Here is a 25,924-nt window from a genome sequence, read left to right on the forward strand (position 1 = left end):
TCTTACCTGGAAAATCTCATGGACAGAGGGGCCTGGTGGGCTACAGTCCATGGGTCACAAAGAGTCAAACATGACTTAGAGACTAAACAACAACAACAACACTAGCACATCCTTAAAAGTTGCTAAGAGAATAGATGTTTAATGTTCTCACTACAAATAAAATAGCAGTTGTGTAAAGTGATAGTTTTGTAATAAAACTTATTGTGGTAATCATTTTAAAATATATATTTGTGTCAAATCACATTTATACCTTAAAGAATATTATATATCAATTACATTTCAGTAAAGTTGGTGAAAAATACTTTGAAACTAGAGGTGATGGCTTCAAAATATTATAAAAGTACTAAATGCCAATTAACCACACAGTTGAAAATGGTTCATTTGCACTGTATAGATTTTACCATAATAAAGATACATTACCTAGAGCATTGGAAATGGAACAAAAAATAATAATCTGAGAGACACAAGCAATTTGGGGATAAATATTTATAGCACTAAATAAAAACATTAGTAAAGAACAGAAATAGCCTAATTACCTACTTCAAGAACCTACAAAATGGGGAATAAAATGAACCTAAGCCAAGCTCAAGAAAGATGATATTAAAGAGGAGAAATCAACAACATTGAAAAAAAAAAAAACAAAATTAGAGTAATAGAGAAAAACAATGAAACTAGCTGGTTCTTAGAAACATTGATAAAATTGACAAGCCTCTAGCAAGTCTGGTGGAAAAAGAAAAGAAGACACAAATAACTATTATCAGAAATGAAACCAGGAAATCATTACAGACTCTGCAGAAGTCATAGGATCATAAGAGAACTCAGTGAACTCTGTCCATACAAATATAACAATTTCATGAAATGAAACAGTTCCTGAAAACCACAAACTACCAAAACTCCCTTAACATGACACTGATCAACTGGGTAGCCCTATGACTATTAAAGAAATTAAAGTCATAATTTTTTTTTAAAGTACTCTCCAGGTATAGATGGCTTCAATAGAAAATTCTTTCAAATATTTAAGAAGAACTCATGTTAATTCTATATAATCTCAGAAAAGAGAATACAAAAATAAAACCTTCCCAATTCATTTTATTAAACTAGAATCACTCTGATGCCAAAATCAGACAAAAGAAAATGGAAACTTTGAATATCATTTTGATTATAGACAGAAAAACTTTTGGCAAAATATTAGATAATAGAATTCAAGTATATGGGTCAGGAAGATCCCCTAGAGAAAGAAATGGCAACCCACTCCAGTATTCTTGCCTGGAGAATTCCATGGATGTAGGATCCTGACATTACGGGGTCACAAAGGGTTGGACCTGTCTCAGTGACTTCACTTTCCCTTCATATATATGTATGTGAGTGTATACATATGTGTGTGTGTGTGTGTGTGTGTGTGTGTGTGTATATCATGTATATGATCCTATATATATATATATATATATATATAATGTATATGATCCTACACAATTTGGCATAGAATTGAACTTGGCAGTTCATACATATTAAAAATAGATACATGGATTTTATTTTATTTTCCAGTGACTGACAAAAGCTCAAGCTCTAATCCATTTCTTTTGGAGAATTTGTGTTATCTTTTTAAACATTTACTGTGTCACAGTGATCTTCAAAAAGCATTCAGGTTGATCCTGATGAGTAAACATCTGAAACACGACACTACTCATTATAAGAATATTCTAGTGCCTGTGCTTACAATAAGCACAAATAGAAAAAGAATCTTTTCTCTCTCCAGCCTCCTGAGAATTTATATAGCGGGTCAGGCTGCCCTTGATGGCAAACTGTTATCTGTTTAGTAGTCTATATTTTCAACAATTCTAGTTAGATAAATAATTAAATCTTTTTAAAAAGCTAACTGCCAATCCATGGAATCACTCCTGAGGGTCCAAGCAGAGTGGAGAAGTGCCCAGTTTTCAGAAAGTGGTTTTCATTGGGGTGGCCTTTGAATAAATGAACATGAAGTAATTGTGAAAGAAGCTGTAGTGCACTCAATCATGCCTCTCTGTGTCCATTCTGTTTCTGTAACACTCCTATCTTTTCTGCTATTTTTCTAGTCCAATCCATCCCTTCTTTGAAGAAAAAGAAAAAGAGGAATCATACTCCCCATTTACTTTCACATAAATTGAAATCATAATATAGTCTCTTCCAAAGTATTTACCTTTCATATCTCATCTCTGATAGAGAAGTAGGTAATTCCATTGTATTAATGGAATTTCAGACACTAGTGTACAGAAATCCCCATTGTGGGATCATAAAAAAAGGTCACACTTTTGTTTAGTTGCTAAGTTATGTCCAAGTCTTTTGCAACTCTTTGGACTATAGTCTGCCAGGCTCCTCTGTCCATGGCATTTTCCAGGCAAGAATACTGGAGTGGGTTGCCATTGCCTTCTCCAGGAAATCTTCCAGACCCAGAGATCAAACACATCTCCTGCATTGGCAGGTAGATTCTTTACCTGAGTTACCAAGGAAACCATATATATATATACACACACATACACACACACACACACACACACACACATATATATATATACACATACATATATACATACACACATACATGCTAAGTCCTTCAGTCATGCCTGACTCTTTGAGACCCTATGAACTGTATGTAGCCCACCAGGCTCCTCTACTCATGGGATTCTCCAAGCAAGAATACTGGAGTGGGTTGCCATGCCCTCCTTCAGAGGATCTTCCTGACCCAGGGATTGAACCCGTGTCTCTTAGGTCTCCTGCACTGGCAGTCAGTTTCTTTACCCAAGGGGTTTCCCAGGTGGTGCTAGTGGTAAAGAACACACCTGCCATTGCAGGAGACCTAAGAGATGTGGGTTCAGTCCCTGAATCACGAAGATCCCCTGGAGGAGGGCGTGGCAACTCACTCCAGTATTTTTGCCTGGAGAAGCCTATGGACAGAGGAGCCTGGTGGGCTACAGTCTATAGGATCACAAAGAGTTGGACATGATGCAATGACTGAGCACACATGCACATATATATATAGTTTAATATATAGTTTATATTTATCATTAGAAATTGGATCATGCAATTATGGGGGCTGAGAAGTCAGGATTAAGAGAGCCGATGACATACTTCCAGACCAAATCTGACCTGAGAACCAGGAGAGTTGATGGTGTAGTTTAGTCTGAATATGAATCTAAAGACAGAAGACCAATGCCATAGCTCAAAGACAATCAGGGAGAGAGAACTCTTCCTTACTCAGTCTTTTTGTATTCTATCCAGGTCCTCAGTGGGTTAGATTAGGCCCACCATAATTGGGGAGGGCAATTTGCTTTATTGATTCAGCAATTTGCTTTATTGATTCAGCAATTTGAGTGTTAAACTCCTTCAGAAATACCATGACAGACACACTAGAAAAAATGTTTGACCAATTATCTCTGCACCCCATAGCCCAAAGTGATGCATGAAATTAACCATCATGTTATCAAAGATCATTTTAAAGATTTATCAGAATGAAATTTCTTTGAGGAAAGAACTACTAGATTTTTACATAGTAACAAGCCACACAGTTACATAGCACATATATTAACTAAGTTTTCACTCCTATGCATTTTTGAGAAGGAGTGGAGAAGGCAGTGGCACCCCACTCGGCTATTCTTGCCTGGAAAATCCCATGGACGGAGGAGCCTGGTAGGCTGCAGTCCATGGGGTCGCTAAGAGTTGGACCCGACTGAGCGACTTCACTTTCACTCTTCACTTTCATGCATTGGAGAAGGAAATGGCAACCCACTCCAGTGTTCTTGCCTGGAGAATCCCAGGGACGGGGGAGCCTGATGGGCTGCCGTCTATAGGGTCGCACAGAGTCGGACACGACTGAAGCGACTTAGCAGCTGCAGCAGCAGAGAAGGGGAAGGAGTTCTACTCCTGTAAATCAATTTTCAAATTGATTTTTAATTTTCCTATAAATCAATAAATTGCTATCTTATAAGTAAGGTGCTTATATATTGCACTGATTCAATTAGAAATTATTTTATATGAACTCATTTCCTGACAGTGCCCTAGGAACTATAACAATAACCAAAATTAAAGATTTTTTTGGCCATTCTTATGCACTCTTGGAAAAAAAGAAATGATAAAAATTCTATTTTAAGAATGATTAAAATCTCTAGCAGAGAAAGTAAGCATTGAGACAATCATTCTTGTTTTTGATAAATCAAAACATTAAAAACATTGGCTTTATCAAAAAGACATAATTTTATGTTTTGTCCTTCTTTTGCCAGTAAATCCCATATTGGAAAAATACCACCATCATAATATCTGGACATAGGAGACATACTTAGCATTTCTAGCTTAAAAAGAAGGAAAAAGGAAGACAGATGCCTGAAACAACTAACTCAACCTCAGAAACCAACACCATGGAAATATACCACACACACCATAGTGTATGTGTGTGTGTGTGTGTGTGTGTGTGTGTGTGTGTTACAAATATAACTTTTCCATTATATTTTGTCCAATGTCCAAGTAAGGTTATAGGTAAGGTTCAACATGGAATAAATACTGAGTGGCTTCAAAATGTATTCAATCTCTCAAAAAATTTTGACAAAAGATGGTTTAAGGTTATCTTACAAGATAACCTTACAAGATTCTTCTGAGATAAAAGCTCAAAAAGAGAAATTGGATTCATATTCCTGTTCATATCTGCATCATCCAGATTAGATTTAATCTCTAATCTAATGTACTCTTTACCAATTAATTTAAAAACAGACTAAATTTTTTTATTCAGGCATTGATTTCAACAGGGCTTCCCTTGTAGCTCAATGGTAAAGAATCTATCTGCCAATGCAGGAGACATGGGCTCAATCCCTGAGTTGAGAAGCTCCTCTGGAGAAGGAAATGGCAACCCATTCCAATATTCTTGCCTGGAAAATCCCATGGACAAAGGAACCTGGTGGGCTACAGTTCATAAGGTAGCAAAAGAGTTGGACATGACTAAACTACAACAAATTGATTTCAACTGTATTCAGAACCAAAGTTAAATCTAAACTGTGTTATTTTCAGAAAGAGGCAATTATTCATTTAGATATCAGATTTATTGTCTTTGGTAAATTATTCCTGCTACTGAACAAACAAGAAAAATAAAGTAGATAAGAAGAGCAAAATAAGATATATTTGCACCTTTATTTCTAGTTGCCCTTTAATTTTCTATATGGGCTTTCTTCAAAGAAAAACAGATGGGAAGCTTTCAAGGAAGTCACAAGATGGGAGAGAATTTACAAAATAAGATTTATGTGGGAAGGTTAAGAGAACTGTAGATGCTCCGTCTGGAGGATATAGGAAGACAGAGTGAAACATCAAAGCTGTCAACACGTATATAAAAGGATATCAGTGCAACATGTTATTGCCATTGACTAAAACCAGGAGGAATGTAGTTAAATGGCAGAAGAAAAATACTGGAGAAAAGAAGGCCTCACTTCCACCCCACCTTCAATCCACCTTAAATCAGTGCTGCCAAATTCTCATGTAAAGAAATGAGAGGAATCTAGCCATTATTCACATTCAATAAATTCTGAAACAGTTCAAGTCCAGCCATGACAATCAAATGTAAATAGATTAGCCAATCCAAGAACTTGTTCTAAGCGCCTGGCATCCATCTCTACGTTTAGTTAGCTACTCAGGTGGAAAACATTGAAAGGGTACTCTGGATTTTGAAGGGGTTGGGGGGCCAGGATTTTCTCAGATCTGTTACCACATTAACTAGTCTGGGGCTACTGACAGTGTGTCCTTCTGTACAGAGGCCTCTGGAAAAGACAAAGGTCTCTGGCCAGGTTGCTGAGAGGACTGAGCTTTGGTTCTGATACACAATTAAATGGAGGGTCCTACCAAGAAGTGCTGAAAAGTTATTAAGTTCCCTTCCAGCTCTACTGTCCAGAAAAATAGGTAGTTGTTTGGAGAAGAGCCTCTATTTGTTTTATTTTATTCTCTTCTGTTAGAGCAGTTATAAACTACTGTCTAAGTACAAAACCTAAAATTTATAGCACTTTGAATTATACAACTTGCCCTCTTCCTATATTTTATTTTAGTGAATTCTTATAACTTTTTGAGGAAGATATTATAATCCTCATCTTAATGACTCAGAGAGTTTCATAACAGAACATTATTAGTAAGAACAGATCCAAAGAGGATCAGAGAATAGAAGTCTTGAAAAGCCATATCAAACATGAGAGTAAAGAAATCCAGGGGATGTAAAGAGAGAGAAGTGACCGATTTATGAGAAATGTGGCAGTGACTGAGCTATTGAAATAAATGGGATTTTATTATCTAATTTACTCTAATTTTGTATTCTCACCACCAAATCAGATCTTTATCAAGACATCAGCAGAGTCATCCTGTTCCTTGAGATTGCTGCAGAGTCCTTTCAAAAGCATCCTCTTCAAATGGAAAGTTCAATGTCTTCTCCAACATTTCTACTAATCCCTGCAGTTCCAAATTCACTTGCATACATCCTTGATTTTCTACTATATATCTTACTGCTGCTTATTTATTGAGTTACCCTTAGGACCTATTTTTCAACTCTTGAAAAATAGTTCCGTGTTCCCTCACCCCAAACTACCATTCATAGAATAGAATTTGCTATAGACCTTTAGCAACCCACTTCAGTATTCTTACCTAGGAAATCCCATGGACAGAAGAGCCAAGCAGGCTACATTGCATGGGGTTGTGAAGAGTTGGACATGATTAAATAAAAACAAAAATAGACTTTTTACACAGAAGAGATTCAGGGGGTAGTGGAGGTAAGCACTCATCACAAGACTATATAGCAGATGATTTAAAAGAGAACATTATTCTCCCATGTTACGCAAAGTCCCTTGGCAATTTTTACCAACTTATCTGAATACATGGGCTGTCACTTTCCTCCCCTGTTTCCTACAAACTCATAAAGTTAAAGTTTCCGTCTTTTTATCCCTGTTAAAGGCTATTCTTAAATAAAGACATTCATACTTCTAGAGAAATCCTGGTGTTCAATAGGAAAATAAGTTTTTAAACATTATTAAAATTTAAGAAAAAAAACACAAATGTTCATTACTTCTGAATTATATAAAGAAATACAGCTACTATGAAATTATGATAGGAAAAGATTTAAGAAAAAGAAAAATTAGTTAAGAATGGTCAGATGGGGAAAATATGGTCTAAAAATGTAACTCTTTGCTAAGAACCATAGATGCAATACCTTGAGCCTACAGAAAGGTTTTTGTTTTGTTTTGCTTTGTTTTTCTTTTTTTAAATTGGGGTGTAATTGCTTTACAGTTTTGTTTTCTCTTACTCCACAAATGAATAATTTCATAACAAGCATAGTTAATTAGCATGTTTGATGTGTTCTCATAAAATACTAGAAGAAACATATAAGCCCTAGTCTTTCCAAACTTACATTGCCAAGGGAAACATATTTCACTTCATGCATCACTTACTCTAAACAAGCCTGGTTCATGTATAAGAAACATGTTGCAGTAGAAACTCTATTACATTTCTCCTCTATGGAACATGCTAGGCATGTGGAAAATCTTGCAATCCTTCTGCAACTAGGCAGAATTCAGCCCAGTGATTTACTGATTCCACAAGGCTGGCCTGAGTATTGCTGTCTCAGTCACATACATTCATAATTCCTTCTTGCTTGCTTGGAATATTCTTTAGCGACAACTTATCTCAGACTAACTTGGGGTTCAATACAATTATGTGGAATTATAGGAAGAATAGTGGTCTGACATTTTGAAAGACTTCTTTAACCCCATGACTGCCAATAGCACTTGAGCTTCTCACTGTTCTTTTAGTGTTGGTGAACTATCTGTGTACTCAGATTGAAGCAAACGATTTGGAACATACCAGCCATTGTCCCAGAGTTTGGCGGAGTGCCCTGGAGTGCCCTGTCCTTGTCTATTCCTAGTTCTAAAGTCTTTTTTCTTTAGAACTTGTTTTAGTCTCACTCAAGAAATATTCATGTAATATTTAATATGATGGAGAAAGTAAATATTAGGTCAAAACTACTTTGGCATTGATTGAAATTGTCTAACTCAGATTGGGAGTTGAACCTAGCCAGCCAAAACCCCTGGTCTTTTAACTGAGATGACACACCCTTGTCTCAGGACTTAATGAAGCTCAGATTCTTGAAGTCTTATTGCAGAAGGAATTCTGTGAGAGATAAAGTGATAGGCAAGAAGTGGATTTATTTAGAGAGAAACATACTCCACAGTCAGAGTGTGGGCCATCTCAGCAAATGATAGCCCTCAAAATATGGCATGGTTAGATTTTCTGGACTGGATAATTTCATAGGCTAATGAGTGGGAGGATTATTCCAACTGTTTTGGAGAAGAGGCTTGGATTTCTAGGAATTGAGCCACCATCCATTTTTTGATCTTTGATGGCTGACTTCAGAACTGTCATGGCACTGGTGGGTGTGTCATTTTGCTTACTGACATGTTATTAACATAAGAGGTTCAAGGTCTCTTCATGGCAAATAGATGGGGAAACAATGGAAACAGTGACAGACTTTATTTTCTTGGGCTCCAAAATCACTGGAGACAGAAACTGCAGCCATGAAATTAAAAGACTCTAGCTCCTTGGAAGAAAAGCTATGGCCAACCTAGATAGAGTATTAAAAAGCAGAGACATTACTTTGCCAACAAAGGTCCCTATTGTCAAAGCTATAGTTTTTCAATAGCCATGTATGGATGTGAGAGTTAGACCATAAAGAAAGCTGAGAGCTGAAGAATCTATGCTTTCGAACTGCGGTATTGGAGAAGAATCTTGAGAGTCCCTTGGACTGCAAGGAAATCAAACCAGTCAATCCTAAAGAAAATCAACCCTAAATACTCATTGAAAGGATCAATGCTGAAGCTGAAGCTCCAATACTTTGGCCACCTGATGAGAAGAGCTGACTCATTGGAAAAGACCTTGATGCTGGGAAAGATTGAAGGCAGGTGGAGAAGGGGATGACAGAGGATGAGATGGTTGAATGGCATCACCAACTCAACGGACATGAGTTTGAGCAAACTCCGGAGACAGTGAAGGACAGGGAAGTCTGGTGTGCTGCAGTCAATGGGGTTGCAAAGAGTCAGACATGACTGAGTGACTGAACAACAAGGTCTAGTGGAACTCAACTCTTCTGCCATGTTAAATTTATTTGGTTTTAATCAGTTTGTGCTGTGTCTTCGGGCTATGTCTTTCTCTTAAAGTTTGTACCCTGCCCCCTTCCTTGTTTCATTTTCACTAACATGTCTTTATGTCTCTGAATGGATCTTTAACTCTAACCTCCTGGATCAGTAAGTATAATATATGGTCTTTAAGAATCTTGACCTCATTTTTTTGTTTGTTTTTCCTTCCCATGACTTATCTAGCAATTCCAGTTAGGTTACCCAAAAAGAAACAGGATGTGCTAAATATCCTTTTAAAAAGAAAGGGCCGAGGCAGCGCTCAGTAGAGAAGGGTTTATTATCAGAAATGAGGATGAATTAAGTATGCTTTAAATTATTTCACTTTTCTAATTTCTCTTTAAATTATAATGGAAATTATTCATTAGCTTTCAATGGAAATAATGCCTATTTTAAGACATTTACTAGGTACCCTCTACATCATTATACAGTGGAGAGTATCTCAAAGTATGCTGTGCAAAGTCACTAAAATCTTTCCTGGAATATTTTAATAGCATCTCTAGAGTCTTTCAAGATGATGACATTCTATAAAACAATATGAACTAGAATAATAATCCTGAAAAACAGCCCTGACAATAAAGTATCTTTGAGTCTAATTTCCTTACCCAGTGCTCACTTCCACTTAGTCAAGGTCAAATAATACTTTACAAATGATCTGAATAGAATAAGGCTTTGTTGTTTTTCCTGTGTAATACTTTCTCTTTTTCAGAAATAATCATTGCTCTTCTTCCTGTTGATATCCTGCTGCCCACTGGGGAACAAGGACCCAGAAAAAGCAACAGCCATCTAAGAAGACCTGATGCTCATGTTAAAGAGTTATCTAAACTTCCCACCAAAATCACAGCAAAGGACATCTACACAGGAGATGCTCTACTACCTGCACATACTCCTTCCAGACTCTTAAAAATACAAGATAATTCAAAGGACCTCATGAGAGATGAAACATTGACCACTTCATTTTCAAATAATGATATGTAATTCACATTCCACTTTTAGGAATTTTGAGTTTAAAACCAAATCTTGAAATTTGCTGCGCACAGTCACTAAAAACTCTTTTTCAGTTGTTTAATAACATCTCTAAAGTCTTCCTCGGAGAAGGCAATGGCAACCCCCTTCAGTACTCTTGCCTGGAAAATCCCATGGGTGGAGCAGCCTGGTAAGCTGCAGTCCATGGGGTCACGAAGAGTCGGACACGACTGAGTGACTTCACTTTCACTTTTCACTTTCACGCATTGGAGAAGGAAATGGCAACCCACTCCAGTGTTCTAGCCTGGACAATCCAAGGAATGGGGGAGCCTGGTGGGCTGCCGTCTATGGGGTCACACAGAGTCGGACACGACTGAAGTGACTTAGCAGCAGCAGCAGCAGCAGCAGAGTCTTCCTATAGGATTATTCTCTGTAGAATGATTAGCAACTAGAATACAAGTTGTAAAGCCACTCTGATTGTGAAATGCCTTTGAATCTGTTTTATCTCTTGTAGTACTCAGGTCCATTGAATCAAAATCAGTTAGAACCCTCAAAGTATGTACATGCTCGCTGATCAGTTAATTTTAAAGGGATTAAAATAGCTATAACATAGTGGGGGGGAAAGTAAGATAATATATATCAAGGTGAAAAATATAAAATGAGGTGTTTCTCCCCAGGAAGTTACAATCTCCCTGGCAGAACTGAGGACATAAATCAAATTCACTCATGCTATTTTTTTTTTTTTTTTACTTTCCACAACTGGAACATCAAGAGACCACTGAACTATCTTTTTTTTTTTTTTTCCAATTACTTCCCTCATCACTTCCCTATGTTACATTTTTAAAAATTACTTTTCAGATATTCTGTATTTGTAAAGTAGTCTGTCTAGTTTTACATTTATCTCATTAAGCTCTCATTAGCAAACTTTCTAGAAATTTAATTAGCAGACTCCCAACTCTCGCCAATCTATAACATGGAAGTTCTAAATAGCATTTAAAAACCGTTAGAAGTTCTAGGATAGTTTACTATCAATGATTAAAGGCTGTATGAAGTCATCCAAGGGTTAAATATCTTTTAACAAAAGATGAGAAGTCCTTCACTTTTCCTAATTCAAGTGTTAGAAATAGGGGTCCTATCAAGTAACCAGTTGGAAATTATCAATTATGAAAATGAACTGCTGGGCTGATAGCCCTGGAGAAGATGGATTGACTCTGGTGAACTTTGTCTGATCTTCTCCCTCCAAAAAGGGGGGAAAGCTGTAGGCTACTTCAACAGTTGTAATCACATCCTAATGGTCCTATTCTAATGGCAAGAAAAATTAGTTCCCAGAATTGATTTAGTTGGATATTCATGGGCAGTAATGATGCTAAAGCTGAAGCTCTAGTACTTTGGCCACCTGATGGAAAGAGCTGACTCAGTGAAAGGACCCTGATGCTGGGAAAGATTGAAGGCAGGGGGAGAACAGGGCTACAGAGGATGAGATGGTTGGATGGCATCACCAATTCAATGGACATGAGTTTGAACAAACTCTGGGAGATAGTGAAGGACAGGGAGGCCTGGGGTGCTGCAGTCAATGGGATCACAAAGAGTCAGATACGACTGAACTGAGTGACTGAACAACAACAATCATACTTTTATCTATTAATAGATAATTGTCAGCTTCTGCAGTGAAGGAAAATAGGGAGAGTATCCATCAAGAGCTCCCAGAAAGCCTTGCTTCCCAACTGTTTACACTTGGTGAACATGGAGTGTGGAGATTTTTTTTTTTTTGTATGTAATAATGCAACAGAGGACCTTGCTCGTGGCTAGCACTCTCAGCCCCAAGTTCATCCCACTGAAGACTGATGCAGTATAGCACTGTTCTGAGGCAATACATTTAATCCTGAAGAATTGGGTCTACAAATGACAAATGGCTCTATTTTATGGGCCCCACCTCTTTATAATGATCTTTTACAATTCACAAAGCATTTTATAAAGTAAGATATTCACTTTCCAACTCATATAAAAAAAGTGCATACTAGATATAAACACTTGTTCCATGATGAGACTTCTTGCTGACAGTTCTCTTATATCTGTTAGTTCTCAGGCTTTACAAATAGTAGATTCTTCATAAATTTTAGTAGAATAAATAGAAAATAGTTACTACAGGACACTCTAATATAGAAATACTCACTGCATTGATATGCAGAGCAGGCTAATTCTCTCTCTCTCTTCCTTCAGGGACACCTCTGCTTTATTTCCTTCCTGACTTACTTCTGTCTGATTCTTGTTATTCCTACACCACTTCACTTCTGCTCTTTTTTGGTCTAGTCTATTGTCTGTCTTCTCTTCTGATTTTTTTCTTTTTCATTCTTATTTGTCTTCAATTCTCTTCTTTCATATTTCTGGTAATTTCTTATGAAATAGACAGATAATAGATAAATGGATGGATGACAGGTAGATAGATATAGAAAGGTAGATAGAAAGGTAGCTAGTTAGATATAAACAGACAAATAAAGATGATATAGATATCATCCAGGCACTATGAACATCCTTTCTATCTGGTTCATTAAAAAGCCTGCTTCCCTGAAATCTTTAGCAGGTTGTACAAAAAGAAATAAAACTATAGCTAGTATTTTAAATATTTACTATATGCCAAGTGCCCATCAAGCGTTCTTTATGAATCAACTCATTCTTCTGGGAAAAAAACCTATAAAGGAGGTCAAATTTTTGTCTCTTTTTATAGATTAAGCAAATGAATAGCAAGTCTATACAACTTACTCAAAGTTATACAATTAGTTAGTTGCAGGATCAGGAGTCAAAATTATAGAAATGTGCAACTGTGAGTAAGCAAGAATTTTATCTCATGTAAGTTGGACTCACAATAAACTTTGTGGATCACAATAAACTGTGGAAAATTCTGAAAGAGATATGAATACCAGACCACCAGACCTGCCTCTTGAGAAACCTATATGCAGATCAGAAAGCAACAGTTAGAACTGGACATGGAAAAACAGACTGGTTCCAAATAGGAAAAGGAATACGTCAAGGCTGCATGTTGCCACCCTGCTTATTTAACTTATATGCAGAGTACATCATGAGAAACGCTGGACTGGAAGAAGCACAAGCAGGAATCAAGATTGCCGGGAGAAATATCAATAATCTCAGATATGCAGATGACACCACTCTTATGGCAGAAAGTGAAGAGGAACTAAAAAGCCCCTTAATGAAAGTGAAAGAGGAGAGCAAAAAGTTGGCTTAAAGCTCAACATTCAGAAAACTAAGATCATGGCATCTGGTCCCATCACTTCAGGGCAAATAGATGGGAAACAGTGGAAACAGTGTCAGACTTTATTTTTCTGGGCTCCAAAATCACTGCAGATGGTGACTGCAGCCATGAAATTAAAAGATGCTTACTCCTTGGAAGAAAAGTTATGATCAACCTAGATAGCATATTCAAAAGCAGAGACATTACTTTGCTGACTAAGGTCTGTCTAGTCAAGGCTATGGTTTTTCCTGTGGTCATGTATGGATGTCAGAATAGGACTGTGAAGAAAGCTGAGCACCAAAGAATTGATGCTTTTAAACTGTGGTGTTGGAGAAGACTCTTGAGAGTCCCTTGGACTGCAAGGAGATCCAACCAGTCCATTCTAAAGGAGATCACCTGGGTGTTCTTTGGAAGGAATGATACTGAAGCTGAAACTCTAGTACTTTGGCCACTTCATGTGAAGAGTTGACCCATTGGAAAAGACTCTGATGCTGGGAGGGATTGGGGGCAGGAGGAGAAGTTGGTGACAGAAGATGAGATGGCTGGATAGCATCACCGACTCGATGGACGAGTTTGAATGAAGTCCAGGAGTTGGTGATGGACAGGGAGCCCTGGTGTGCTGCAATTCATGAGGTCACAAAGAGTCGGACACAACTGAGTGACTGAACTGAACTGAACTGAAGTTTGACTCATAAGTGATGAAATGACCTTCCTTATGTCATGGTCCTGGTATAGTAAAATTGTGATCCTGTGATTCTAGATCTGACTTATCAGGAAGGTTTCTCAAGGCAAATGGACTGCTGGGAATTTTTACCTTGGGATACACTTCAGAGAAGTAGGAAATGGCAACCCACTCCAGAATCCTTGCTTGGGAAATCCCATGGGCAGAGAAGACTGGAAAGCTACAGTCCATGCAGTCAAAAAAAGAGTCACATATGACTCTGTGACTGCATACAAGAAAGACACTGGGGATCCCTTTATCCTCTCTGCACCCTATATCTGTGGTTTCATGCATGCCCTTCACATTGCTTGGGTCCTAAATTTAAGGGAATTGAAAATGACCTCAGCCAAGGTCAACTCACCACTTTCCACAATTCTCAAACCTTGACCAGCCTTTGCACTCTGACCTAACTCAGTTTTTTTAAACTCATGATTTGAATTTGTTTCATTTACATAATATTTGCTATAGTTGGAAGCCTTTGACCTATGAGTTTGTTGAAGACTTGCTGGGTTTTTCAGTTATACGGGGAAAATGAGTATATAAAATTTACCCAGCTCATGTTCACATAACTTTAGTCTGTCTACACATCTAGCTAGCAAGCTAGCCAGAGTTTCAAGCATAGCTAATATATTCTATATTCTTTGTCCTTGGGAAAAAACACTATAAATTATAGGAACTTGCATTCCTTTTACAGTTCAATAATCAAATCAAATATTTAGTTGGAAGTGGTACCCTCTATCCTGGTTAAAATCATTACTGGCCATGAGTAAAGAATCCTCTTTGAATTTCAGAGCAAGTATCCTTTGTATGTGAAGTCTTTCTGTTGTTGTTGTTTAGTCACTTAGTCATGTCCGACTTTTGCAACACCGTAGACTGTAGGCTGCCAGGCTCCTCGGTCCATGGGATTTCCCAGGCAAGAATACTGGAGTGGGTTTCTGTTTTCTTCTCCAGAGGATCTTCCTGACCCAGAGAACAAACCCACATCTCATACATTGGTAAGCAAATTTTTCACTATTGATCCACCTGGGAAGCCCCCTGCAAATCTTATGGAAGCTAAACAGCAGTTATTCTTTATATTAGACATGTAAGCTAATATGTAATTAAGAAGATTGATAGTAGCTCTTCCTGTATGCATTTTTGAGAGATATTCAGCTGTGATGTACATTGCTATGATGTCTTCAATTTGAGGTTTTTCCTCCCCTGGTCTGCAGTTACTGCTTTGTGCAGACCCTCACAATTTCTCACCAGGATCCTTGAAATACCACTTAATACCATTCTCTCTCTCCTACCTCACTTATTTACTACATTTATTCATTTTCTGTTGCTAGAGACATATTCTCTCATATCAAACCTGATTTTCAACTATTGCATGTAAAATTTTTGAATGGTTCTCCAACAACAAGTAAAATTTTCTATCTTTGTCCTGGATATTCTCTCTTTCTCTCTAGATGTACTCTTCATCCTTCCTCACCTTGTTTGTATGCCCTTGGAAACCTGAACTATATTGCTATAGCTAATTGGCTCCACTGCCATCTGGCTTCTGGGGTTTAAGTATGAAAAGTAATGGTAAGAGATGGGGGTAAAAGAAGAATGAGTTTAAGTTACTAATTTCCCCAGCTGGCAAGTTGGTTGTATCTTATTGGTTTCCCTTAACGCTACTCACATTTCTGCAAAAAGCCCCTTAATAGGTATACAAATGTGTAAAATGTATTGGTATAGATTGGTATACATATGTATACATGGCTAATTTATGTTGATGTTTGGCAGAAACCAACAAAATTCTGTAAAGCAATTATCCTTCAATTAAAAAGTAAATAATCAAAAAAAAATTTTTTTAAGTCCCTTCTGGAATCAAGATTTCTGGGAGAAATATCAATAACCTCAGATATGCAGATGACACCACCCTTGTGGCAGAAAGTGAAGAGGAACTAAAAAGCCTCTTGATGAAAGTAAAACAGGAGAGTGAAAAAGTTGGCTTAAAGCTCAACATTCAGAAAACTAAGATCATGGCATCTGGTCCCATCATTTCATGGCAAATAGATGAGGAAACTGTGGAAACAGTGTCAGACTTTATTTTGGGGGGCTCCAAAATCACTGCAGATGGTGATTGCAGCCATGAAATTAAAAGACGCTTGCTCCTTGGAAGGAAAGTTATGACCAACCTAGAGTATATTAAAAAGCAGAGTGAAGGGTTAATGTGGCCACAATAGGGAAGGTGGAGATGTGCTGCTTACAAACAAGATGTTCTGCCAAGGAGGCGGACAGAGCCTTGAGACTAATGGTCCCTTGCAAACGAGGGAACATTTCTTTCTTTTGATAAGGTCTCTGGACAGACTCTGCAGTAGGCCGGAATTTCATTCCCTCTTGCTATACGATAACATGTATGCACCTGCACTGTGCTGAAAAGCCTTATTCATGCAGTCTGGAATTCTGCCTAGGGGGCTTTTATAATAAATGGCAATTAGTTTTTTGCCCAGTTCTGTTCCTCCAGCCGGAGTGTGTGTGTGTGTGGTCTGTCTCGTGTGTCTTGTTCTGTGTCATTTCACTCGTAATCTCCAACATCTGGCATCCAACGTGGGGCTCAAGTGAAACTGAAAGGGTGAGTAACCCCGGGGGGATTTTAAATCCATAGCAGGGGAACTTTCGGGAAAATCATGGGGAATTCCTCACCCTAGCAGGGGAACTTTCAGAAAATCATGGGGAATTCCTCACCCTAACAAGGGAACTTTCAGAAAATCATGGAGAATTGCTAGGGGAATTCACGTACATGGAGTTAGTCAAAGGACTTCTCCACTCCATAGGCATTAAGGCCTCGACTCGTCGGTTGAGTGAGCTCTTTCGCTCGGTGGAGCAATATTGTCATTGGTTTCAATATCAAACTAAGTCACAGTTAAACTTGAAGGAATGGAAAATAATTCAAAAGGAATTGAGAGAGCAACATCAGAAGAGTAATGTGAGCCCTTTGAAGTAATGGACTTTGTGTAGTGCTATAACACAAGCTTTGACCTTGCTCTCTACTGATAATGAAACTAAATCTAATGCTGCAAGGACGGGAAAAATAATTTATGAGGATGTGTCAGACGTTGGTGGGGCTTCTGCATCGCCTGAAGGCAAGGATACAAATGAGCCTCCGCCTGTAAATGGTAAAATATCTGATAGTTCAGAATCAGATTCGGAGGCTTCTTCAGTTTCGTCAGAGGAGGGCAAAGAGATTAAAGAAATGACCCATCTATTCCAGGAATGGTAGAAATCCCATAAGGAGGAGAAAAAATCTACACCTTCTGCTCCTCCTTGTGCTTCTCTTTTCCCCACTGTGGTTAATCGGCCTGATGTGGGCAGGGAACATTGTCAGTTCTCCTTTCCTTTGTCTATGCTTCATGATGGTGACTTGCCTGCTCCCCCTGGTGGGTTTATCAATCCTCCACAATTATTTCCCATCCAGAGAGAGCAGGATGGCAATGTGATAAATGTTCAATATGCTCCTTTAAAATATAAATTTTTTAAAGATCTTAAAGCTGCGGTAGCACAATACGGTCCTCAATCTCCCTTTATTTTGGCTATGCTGGATTCATTGGGGAAAGGCAAATTAGGGAAAAGATAAAATTTCAGAGATATTATTACAAACTTTAGCATTTGAAAATGCAAATCCTAAATGCAAGCGTATACTCGGACCTTTAAAGGGACAGGATGCATCTATAGCTAAATATATCAGAGCCTGCTCAGGAATAGGAGGGACTGAGCATCAGGCTAATGTCTTTGCTACAGCCTTGACCAAAGTTATGAGACCATCAAAGGGAGGTAACTGCTTTCATTGTGAAAAACCTAGTCATAAGAAAAGAGAATGTCGGAAATTAAAAGCTGATCAAGGTGCAATTCCTAAAGACAGATCTCTTGCTGGGAAGAATAAGACTCCTCCTGGACTTTGCCGTCGGTGAGGGAAAGGGTTACATTAGACTAATGAATGCAAATCTAAAACAGACAAAATGGGCAACCCGATACCAGGAAACTATCCTGCGGGCCTAAGTCCTTGGGGCCCAAGAACAATACTGGGGACTTCTCCTCCTTGCCCTCCTCCCATCCCATCTGCCCCAACCCTATCCCCTCCCAACAACTGTTACGAGTCGATGCCCCGTTAAAAAGACCTCAGATTATGATTTCAGACTTACAGTCTGCTACTTCAGGGAGTGCTGCTGCTGATTTGCCACTAGCTGATAATGTTCTTTTGTCACCAGGGAGAGGAATTTATAAACTAAAAACAAATGTATTTGGACTACTGCCTAAAGGCACTTTTGGCTTGATATTAGGCAGTAGCAGTATGGCTTTGAGAGGTTTAACCATAATTCCTGGGGTAATAGACTCTGACTATATTGGGGAAATTTTAATTATGGTCTCTACTTCTACCACACTTTCATTGTTAGCTGGGGAACATATTGCTCAAGTACTTCTCCTACCTTATCACCCCTTTTGGGCTCTTCCTGATGACGAACAGGAGGATTTAAAAGTACTGGGTGACATATATTTTGGGAAATGCTTATCAAAGATTCTTGCCCTGTTCTCTCCTTGATTATACAAAAAAACAACTTTAAGGGACTAATAGACACAGGGGCAGATGTTTCAGTCATTTCTTCTCAACAATGGCCCCAAGATTAGGAAAAAAAAAAAAAAAAAGGCCCTTTAATGCTGACGGGATTGGGCTCCATTACAGATATCTGGAAGAGTACCCATCCCTTACAATGTCAATTCTGTAATGAAAGATCAGTGTTTGTTACCTTTTATATTGTAAATATACCTATTAATATATGGGAAAGAGATCTTCTCTCTCCTTTGGGGGCATCTGTAACCATTCCATCAGAAAACTAATAGCCACTGCTCAAATTCCTCAAGCATTCCCATTAAAATGGTTAACTAATACTCCAAAATGGGTTGAGCAGTAGCCATTACCAAAAATAAAGCTCGAGGCATTAAAACAATTAGTATAAGAACAACTCCAACTTGGTCATATAGAGCCCTCTACCTCACCCTGAAATTCTTCTGTTTTTGTTATTTAAAAAAAATCTGAAAAATGGAAAATGTTAACTGATTTACGAGAAGTTAATAAATGCATTGAACCTATGGGAGCCTTGCAATTGGGACTCTCCTCTCCAGCTCTTACTCCTCAAAATTGGTCCTTAATGGTGCTAGATCTTAAAGACTGTTTTTTTGTTTTGTTTTGTTTTGTTTTGTTTTTTACCATTCCCCTACAATTGCAAGATAAAGATAAATTTGCTTTTACAATTCCTATTCTTAATCATGCTCAGCCTGTTAAGCGTTATCAGTAGACAGTCTTACCACAAGAAATGATAAATAGTCCTACCTTATGCCAAAAATTTGTAGCTGGCTTTTTACAATCCCTCCATCAAAAATACCCCAATTATATTCTATATCATTATATGGATGATCTCCTATTGGCAGCTCCTAGTATTGCTAAATGTGATAAATTCTTTTTAAAAGTACAGGAGGCTTTAAGACTATACAATTTGCAAATAGCCCTGAAAAAAATTCAAAAAGACTTTCCTATTTCATATTTAGGGACAATATTAAAACAACATAGAATTAGGCCCCAAAAGTTACAAATTAAAAGAGACCATCTCAAAACCTTAAATGATTTTCAAAAGTTATTGGGAGATATTAATTAGCTATGCCCCATACTTGGGATTCCTACTTATCAATTATGACATTTGTTTTCTACTTTAAAAGGAGATACAGCTCTAGATAGCCCCCAGACCTTAACCCCATTGGCTTTACAAAAACTTCAATTTGTTGAGCAACGACTAAATGACGGCTTTTTGACTTACTTACATGCATCTCAACCTATTTCTTTTATAATATTTCATACCCCTTATTCCCCATCTGGTGTAATTGCTCAGAAAAAAAGGATTAATAAAATGGGTTTTCTTACCTAACAGTTTTTCCAAAAAATTGACTATATATATGGATAAATTAGCCTTCCTTATACAAAAGGGTCACCATCATATTTTACAATTATCAGGATGTGAACCACACCAGATTGTTACTCAATTAACAACTGCTCAAATATCTCGATGTTTACAATTTAATAAAAACTGGCAAATTTCTCTTGCCTCATATCCTGGTTCATTTTCTAATCATTATCCATCATCTAAATTGATTGATTTTCTCCGGACTAACACTTTGATATCTCATTCCCCAATTTCAGATATTCCAGTTAAGGGACCCACTATTTTTACAGATGCAAATATAAATACTGCTAGATATTAAACCCAAAAAAATTCCAAGGTTCTCCCCCACTCATTTTCTTCTATACAGCCCACGAAATTGTGGGCTATCTGTTTAGTTTTGCAAGATTTTCCCCAACTTCCTATTAACATTGTTTCAGATTCTCAGTATGCTGTTCTCTCTTGCCTACAGCTTCCCCATGTCTCCCTTTGTTTTACCAAGTACAACAATTGCTCTTACAGCGTTCAGAGTTAATTTTCTTTACTTACATCCATGCACGTTCTGCCCTTCCTGGACCCTTATCATCCGGAAATGCTACAATTGGTGCCTTACTTTATCCTATAAAAGCAACAAAACAAGAACATCTCTTACAACATACCAACTCCAAAGGGTTACAAAAATCTCATGCTATTACACAAAAACAAGCTCAAAATATTATTCGTTCTTATTCCATATATGCACCCTTTACTTTGCCATTTACCCCACCAGGTGTCAACATAAAAGGACTACAAGCAAATCAGATAAGGCAAATAGATGTAATTTACAGTTCTTCCTTCAGACAACAAAAATGTGTGCATCATACTATAGATACTTGCACACATTTTCAATGGGCCACTACATTACACTCTAAAAAGGCTGATGCTGTTATTACTCATTTGTTATCTTGTTTTGCAGTTATGTGATTACCAATTAAATTAAAAACTGATAATGCACCTGCCTACCAATCCACAAAATTAGCTCACTTTTTATCTCAATACCATATAACTCATACTTTTGGTATTCCTTATAATAGTCAAGGGCAAGCTATCATTAAAAAAACTAATCGTACCTTGCATGATTATCTTAAAAAAATTAAAAAAGGGGAAACAAGAGAGATTTATGAAACCTAAAGACATTCTGAATAAAACCTTACTTACCCTAAAGTTTTTGAATGTTTGGAGGAAGGGAAATCTATCAGCAGCAGAGTTGCATTTTCAAGAGAAAGAAGAGGATAAGAAGATCTCGAATACACCTATTTGGTATAAAGATAAAGAGAAAGGTTGGATCCCAGCATCATTAATATATTTGGGACGAGGGTATACTTTCATTTCTGTTGATAATTACAGGTTTTGGACCCCAGCAAGATTGATCAAAATCAACAATGGCTGATCCCTTTGTTCAAAAATTCGAAGAGCTTACTATACAGAGAAGCCTTACTTCCCGTACAAGGGAAGCAACACCTCCTACATGGGGTCAAATGAAGAGGTTGACCCAGGAAGCAGAGAAGACGTTAATGAAGACGGGGCAACCTCTGAATCCTACCAATCTTTTGCTTGCCATGATGGCGGTGGTGACATGTCAGGTAATCAGTGTATCGACAAGTAATCATACATATTGGGCATATATACCTAATCCCCCATTAGTAAGAACAGTTTCCTGAGGGGAACCAGAAGTGCAGGTATGTACTAATGAGACTGCCTTTTCTCCCCTGCCAGCTTGCGGGGGAATAGAACAACTATCTCATCATAAACAATAATATAATATTAGTAATTTGACCATTGCAGTGGAAGGTATTCCTTTATGTATAGAGGGACACCCCTTTTGTCAGTCCACCAAGGAACATTCTCATCATTCTTATAATACATGGGAGGTAAAATATAATAATTACCATTTTGCTACTTTTACTGTGCTTGTTTCCACCATGGGATTTAGCACCTCGACAGAACTGATAGATATTCATAATGGAAAACACATGTTGCTATGTCCTGTTAACTTTTTTGTTCCTTCTCTAGAATCTTTGGAGTGGGAAAGTTGCTGAGGTCATCGACCCTTTAAAGTCATAAATTATTCTGGGGCCATCATTGTAGATTGGAGTCCAGATCATGGGCAATTCTTAGAAAAATGGTCAAATAAATCTTTTAGGTGGCATCGTGCAGATAGCACTTTGATGGGCAATGGTAATGAAACAGTTAAATGCCAGCAATTTGCACTTGTCCTTCCTCAATTACAATTGCAAGGATATCCACACATTCAAGCAGATATTTGGAAACTACGGGCGGTTTCTGGTAATCTCACTATCTGGCCAAAATCTATACTTTGGACAGTGGTGACTCTTCGGGTCCATTCCATGTTAATTTACATGTTAATAAATCTTATTCTGCAATGGCATGTATAAAATATCCTTTTGCATTGTTATATGGAAATTGGACCTAGAATGATACTGTGGGGTCTATGTCATGTGACTATTGTAATCTAACTCAATGTGTAAATCAGTCTTGGTGAGAAGAATTTGAAAGACGAGCATATAATTCCAATTTCTCATTAGTAATTGTTAAGGCTCGGACAGAAGTATGGTTACCTATAAATCTGACTCAGCCGTGGTCAGATTCTTTAGCTGTTTCTCATCTAGTAACCGCTGTACAGACTTTGCTACACCGATCTCGACATATGCTTGGTGTGGTCATCGCTTCGATTCTAGCAGTTGCGTCATTAACTGCAACAGCAGCGATGGCAGGTCTTGCGTTACACCAAGGAATTCAAACAGCTAATTTTATTGGGGACAGGCATAAAGACTCTCATTTGTTATGGCAACAACAGCGAGATTTGGATGCCCAACTTGCTACCAATGTGCTCAATCTTCAACACACAATTTCCTGGCTTGGAGATCAAATTGGCTGTTTTATCTACACGAAGTGTGTTGAAATATGATTGGAATTCTTCTCAGTTTTATATAACACCTGTACCATTTAACATGAGCCCTTCAAGAGATTAACTGAGACATATAAATAAAAAGAGTTCTAGATGCCCATCATCTAGAGAGATTCCGCCTAGCCCCCAAGAGGTGGCTGGATAGCCAATGACGGGTAAGACCCTCAGAGGAGGGCAACCTAAGACAGGCACAGCCATGAGAGGGGCTGGCAAGGCTGGAGGTTGGCCGCCTACAGCTTTCCGCCTTGCTCTACAGAACATCAATAAAAATGTCTCAAGGGCTTAAATAAAATAAAAAAGGGGGAGATGAAGGGTTAATGCGGCCACAATAGGGAAAGTGGAGATGTGCTGCTTACAAACAAGATGTTCTGCCAAGGAGGCAGACATAGCCTTGAGACTAATGGTCCCTTGCAAACGAGGGAACATTTCCTTCTTGTGATAAGGGCTCTGGACAGACTCTGCAGTAGGCCGGAATTTCACTCCCTCTTGCTATACGATAACATGTATGCACCTGTGCTGTGCTGAAAAGGTTTATTCATGCAGTCTGGAATTCTGCCTAGGGGGCTTTTATAATAAACGGCAATTAGTTTTTTGCCCAGTTCTGTTCCTCCAGCCGGAGTGTGTGTGTGTGTGGTCTGTCTCGTGTGTCTTGTTCTGTGTCATTTCACTCGTAATCTCCAACACAGAGACATTACTTTGTCAACAAAGGTCCATCTAATCAAGGCTATGGTTTTTCCAGTAGTCATGTATGGATGTGAGAGTTGGACTATAAAGAAAGCTGAGTGCCAAAGAACTGATGCTTTTGAACTGTGGTGTTGGAGAAGACTCTTAAGAGTCCCTTGGACTGCAAGGAGATCCAACCAGTCCATTCTGAAGGAGATCAGTCCTGGGTGTTCATTGGAGGGACTGATGTTGAAGCTGAAACTCCAATACTTTGGCCACCTGATGCAGAGAGCTGACTCATGTGAAAGACCCTGATGCTGGGAAAGATTGAGGGCAGGCAGAGAAGGGGACGACAGAGGATGAGATGGTTGAATGGCATCACTGACACAATGAATATGGGTTTGGGTGGACTCCGGGAGTTGGTGATGGACAGGGAGGCCTGGCATGCTGCACTTCATGAGGTCACAAAGAGTCGGACACGACTGAGCAACTGAACTGAACTGTACTGACTTATTTTCGAGTATACCCTGTACATATTCATCTGTTGCCTGCTAAGGTCTTGATTGTTGCACATGGAACCATAATCTGGCTCCCTGCCAGCACCCCAGTTTCTTTCAAGTGCTATGTTGAGATAATACTGAACTGTGTTTACAGTTACCCAAACAAATCATGATTTATTAAGCCACTCTATCCATTTCTTTTGTTTTTCATTCTGCCTGGACATCTCTTTCCTTTTTTGTCCACCAGGGTAACCATACCTCATCCTTCAAATTGCTGTTTGAAGTGCCTTTTCTGTCAAGCCTCTGTAGATTTCAGTTAGATTTGGAAAGCCATCATCTATGTGCATACATCTTCATGATATTACTGCTTGCATTTGTTCATTCACTTATTCATTTATCTTTATTCAGTACAATTAAGCAGAGGTTTCTAGGTATCCAACACTTCTGTAGGATTGAACTTAAAATGATGAACAAAGCAGATAAAAACCTTGGTACAGTTAGGGGAGAGTATGTTGGTAGAGAAGAAGAAGAAAAAAAGTGGAAAGATCCTGTTAGCAAAAGATTCCTCTGAAAAGAAGTTTCAGAAGCAGAAGACTGGCTTAAGGAACACAAAGGTGGGCAGGGTGACTGCAAAAGTAAGTGAGAAAGAAAGTAGAAAATGAGATCGGAAGAGTGAAAAGATCTGCAGGACAAGTGGGCCATTATAAGGACTATGACTTTATGTGGGTATAATTGAGCTCCCACTGAGGGACATAAGCAGATGTCAGAGGATCCAACTCATGTTTAAAACAGTTACCTACTTGTTCTATCTAAAATGGACCTGAATCTATGCAAGGGAAGAAATAGGACTTCAACTAAGGAATTCAACAATGTGATAGTTTTGTTGCATGTCTTTCTCCTCACTGGCTTCTCAAATTCCTGAATGAAAGGTGAAGCTAGCATATTTACATCTATGAAAAATCTATATGTTAAAATCCCTAACTTTGGAATCAGAGTGGTCTTGATTTTGAATATCAGACCTGCTACTTACTGTGGTACAGACCTGAACAAGTTTTTCACCTTCCTCACCTATTTTTGAAAAAGATGAATGCTTGTTCCCTTATAGTGTTATTTTAGGAGCGTTGAAAAAAATGTATGTAAATGTCCTGACACAGAATAAATGTTCAGTTGGTTGTAGCTATTGATATAAAATCTCCAAGCACCCAGTGAAACATGCAGCCCAGAAAATTGGTCAGTGAATGTTTATTTAATGTTTTAATGTTTACATCAACCCCCCCCACACACACACATACACAAACAGAAACAGAGTAACATCCCCAGCCCCCCTGAATAACTGAAATAGCTGAAGAGAAACTGGATAAGCCCCCCATCTTCATCCATATGCTCTGTTCTGATTTCTGAGTAAATGTCACTTCTCTCTTCAAACCCCATTGACTAACTAATGAAATTGCTAGTGCCCAACAATGCCTATGTCTGTATTTCTCCTTTGTCTTTCTAGTTTTTTTTTTCAGCTAAACATATACAGACATATAAAGCCCCAAATTCCAATAAGTTCTGTGATTGAAAATTAAATAGTTTTAAAATAAATTTATTTAGATTTGAATGTCAGCTGACTGCAGATGCTCTTTTTCTGCCTTTTATTTTTTCTTTTTTGGCATGTAATTATATTTTTATCCTAAAAGTCATACTGTCCAGATGACTGATTGGATACCTGACTTCAAGGTTC

Source organism: Ovis canadensis, chromosome 2 (assembly GCF_042477335.2).
Source record: "Ovis canadensis isolate MfBH-ARS-UI-01 breed Bighorn chromosome 2, ARS-UI_OviCan_v2, whole genome shotgun sequence".
NCBI lineage: Eukaryota > Metazoa > Chordata > Mammalia > Artiodactyla > Bovidae > Ovis > Ovis canadensis.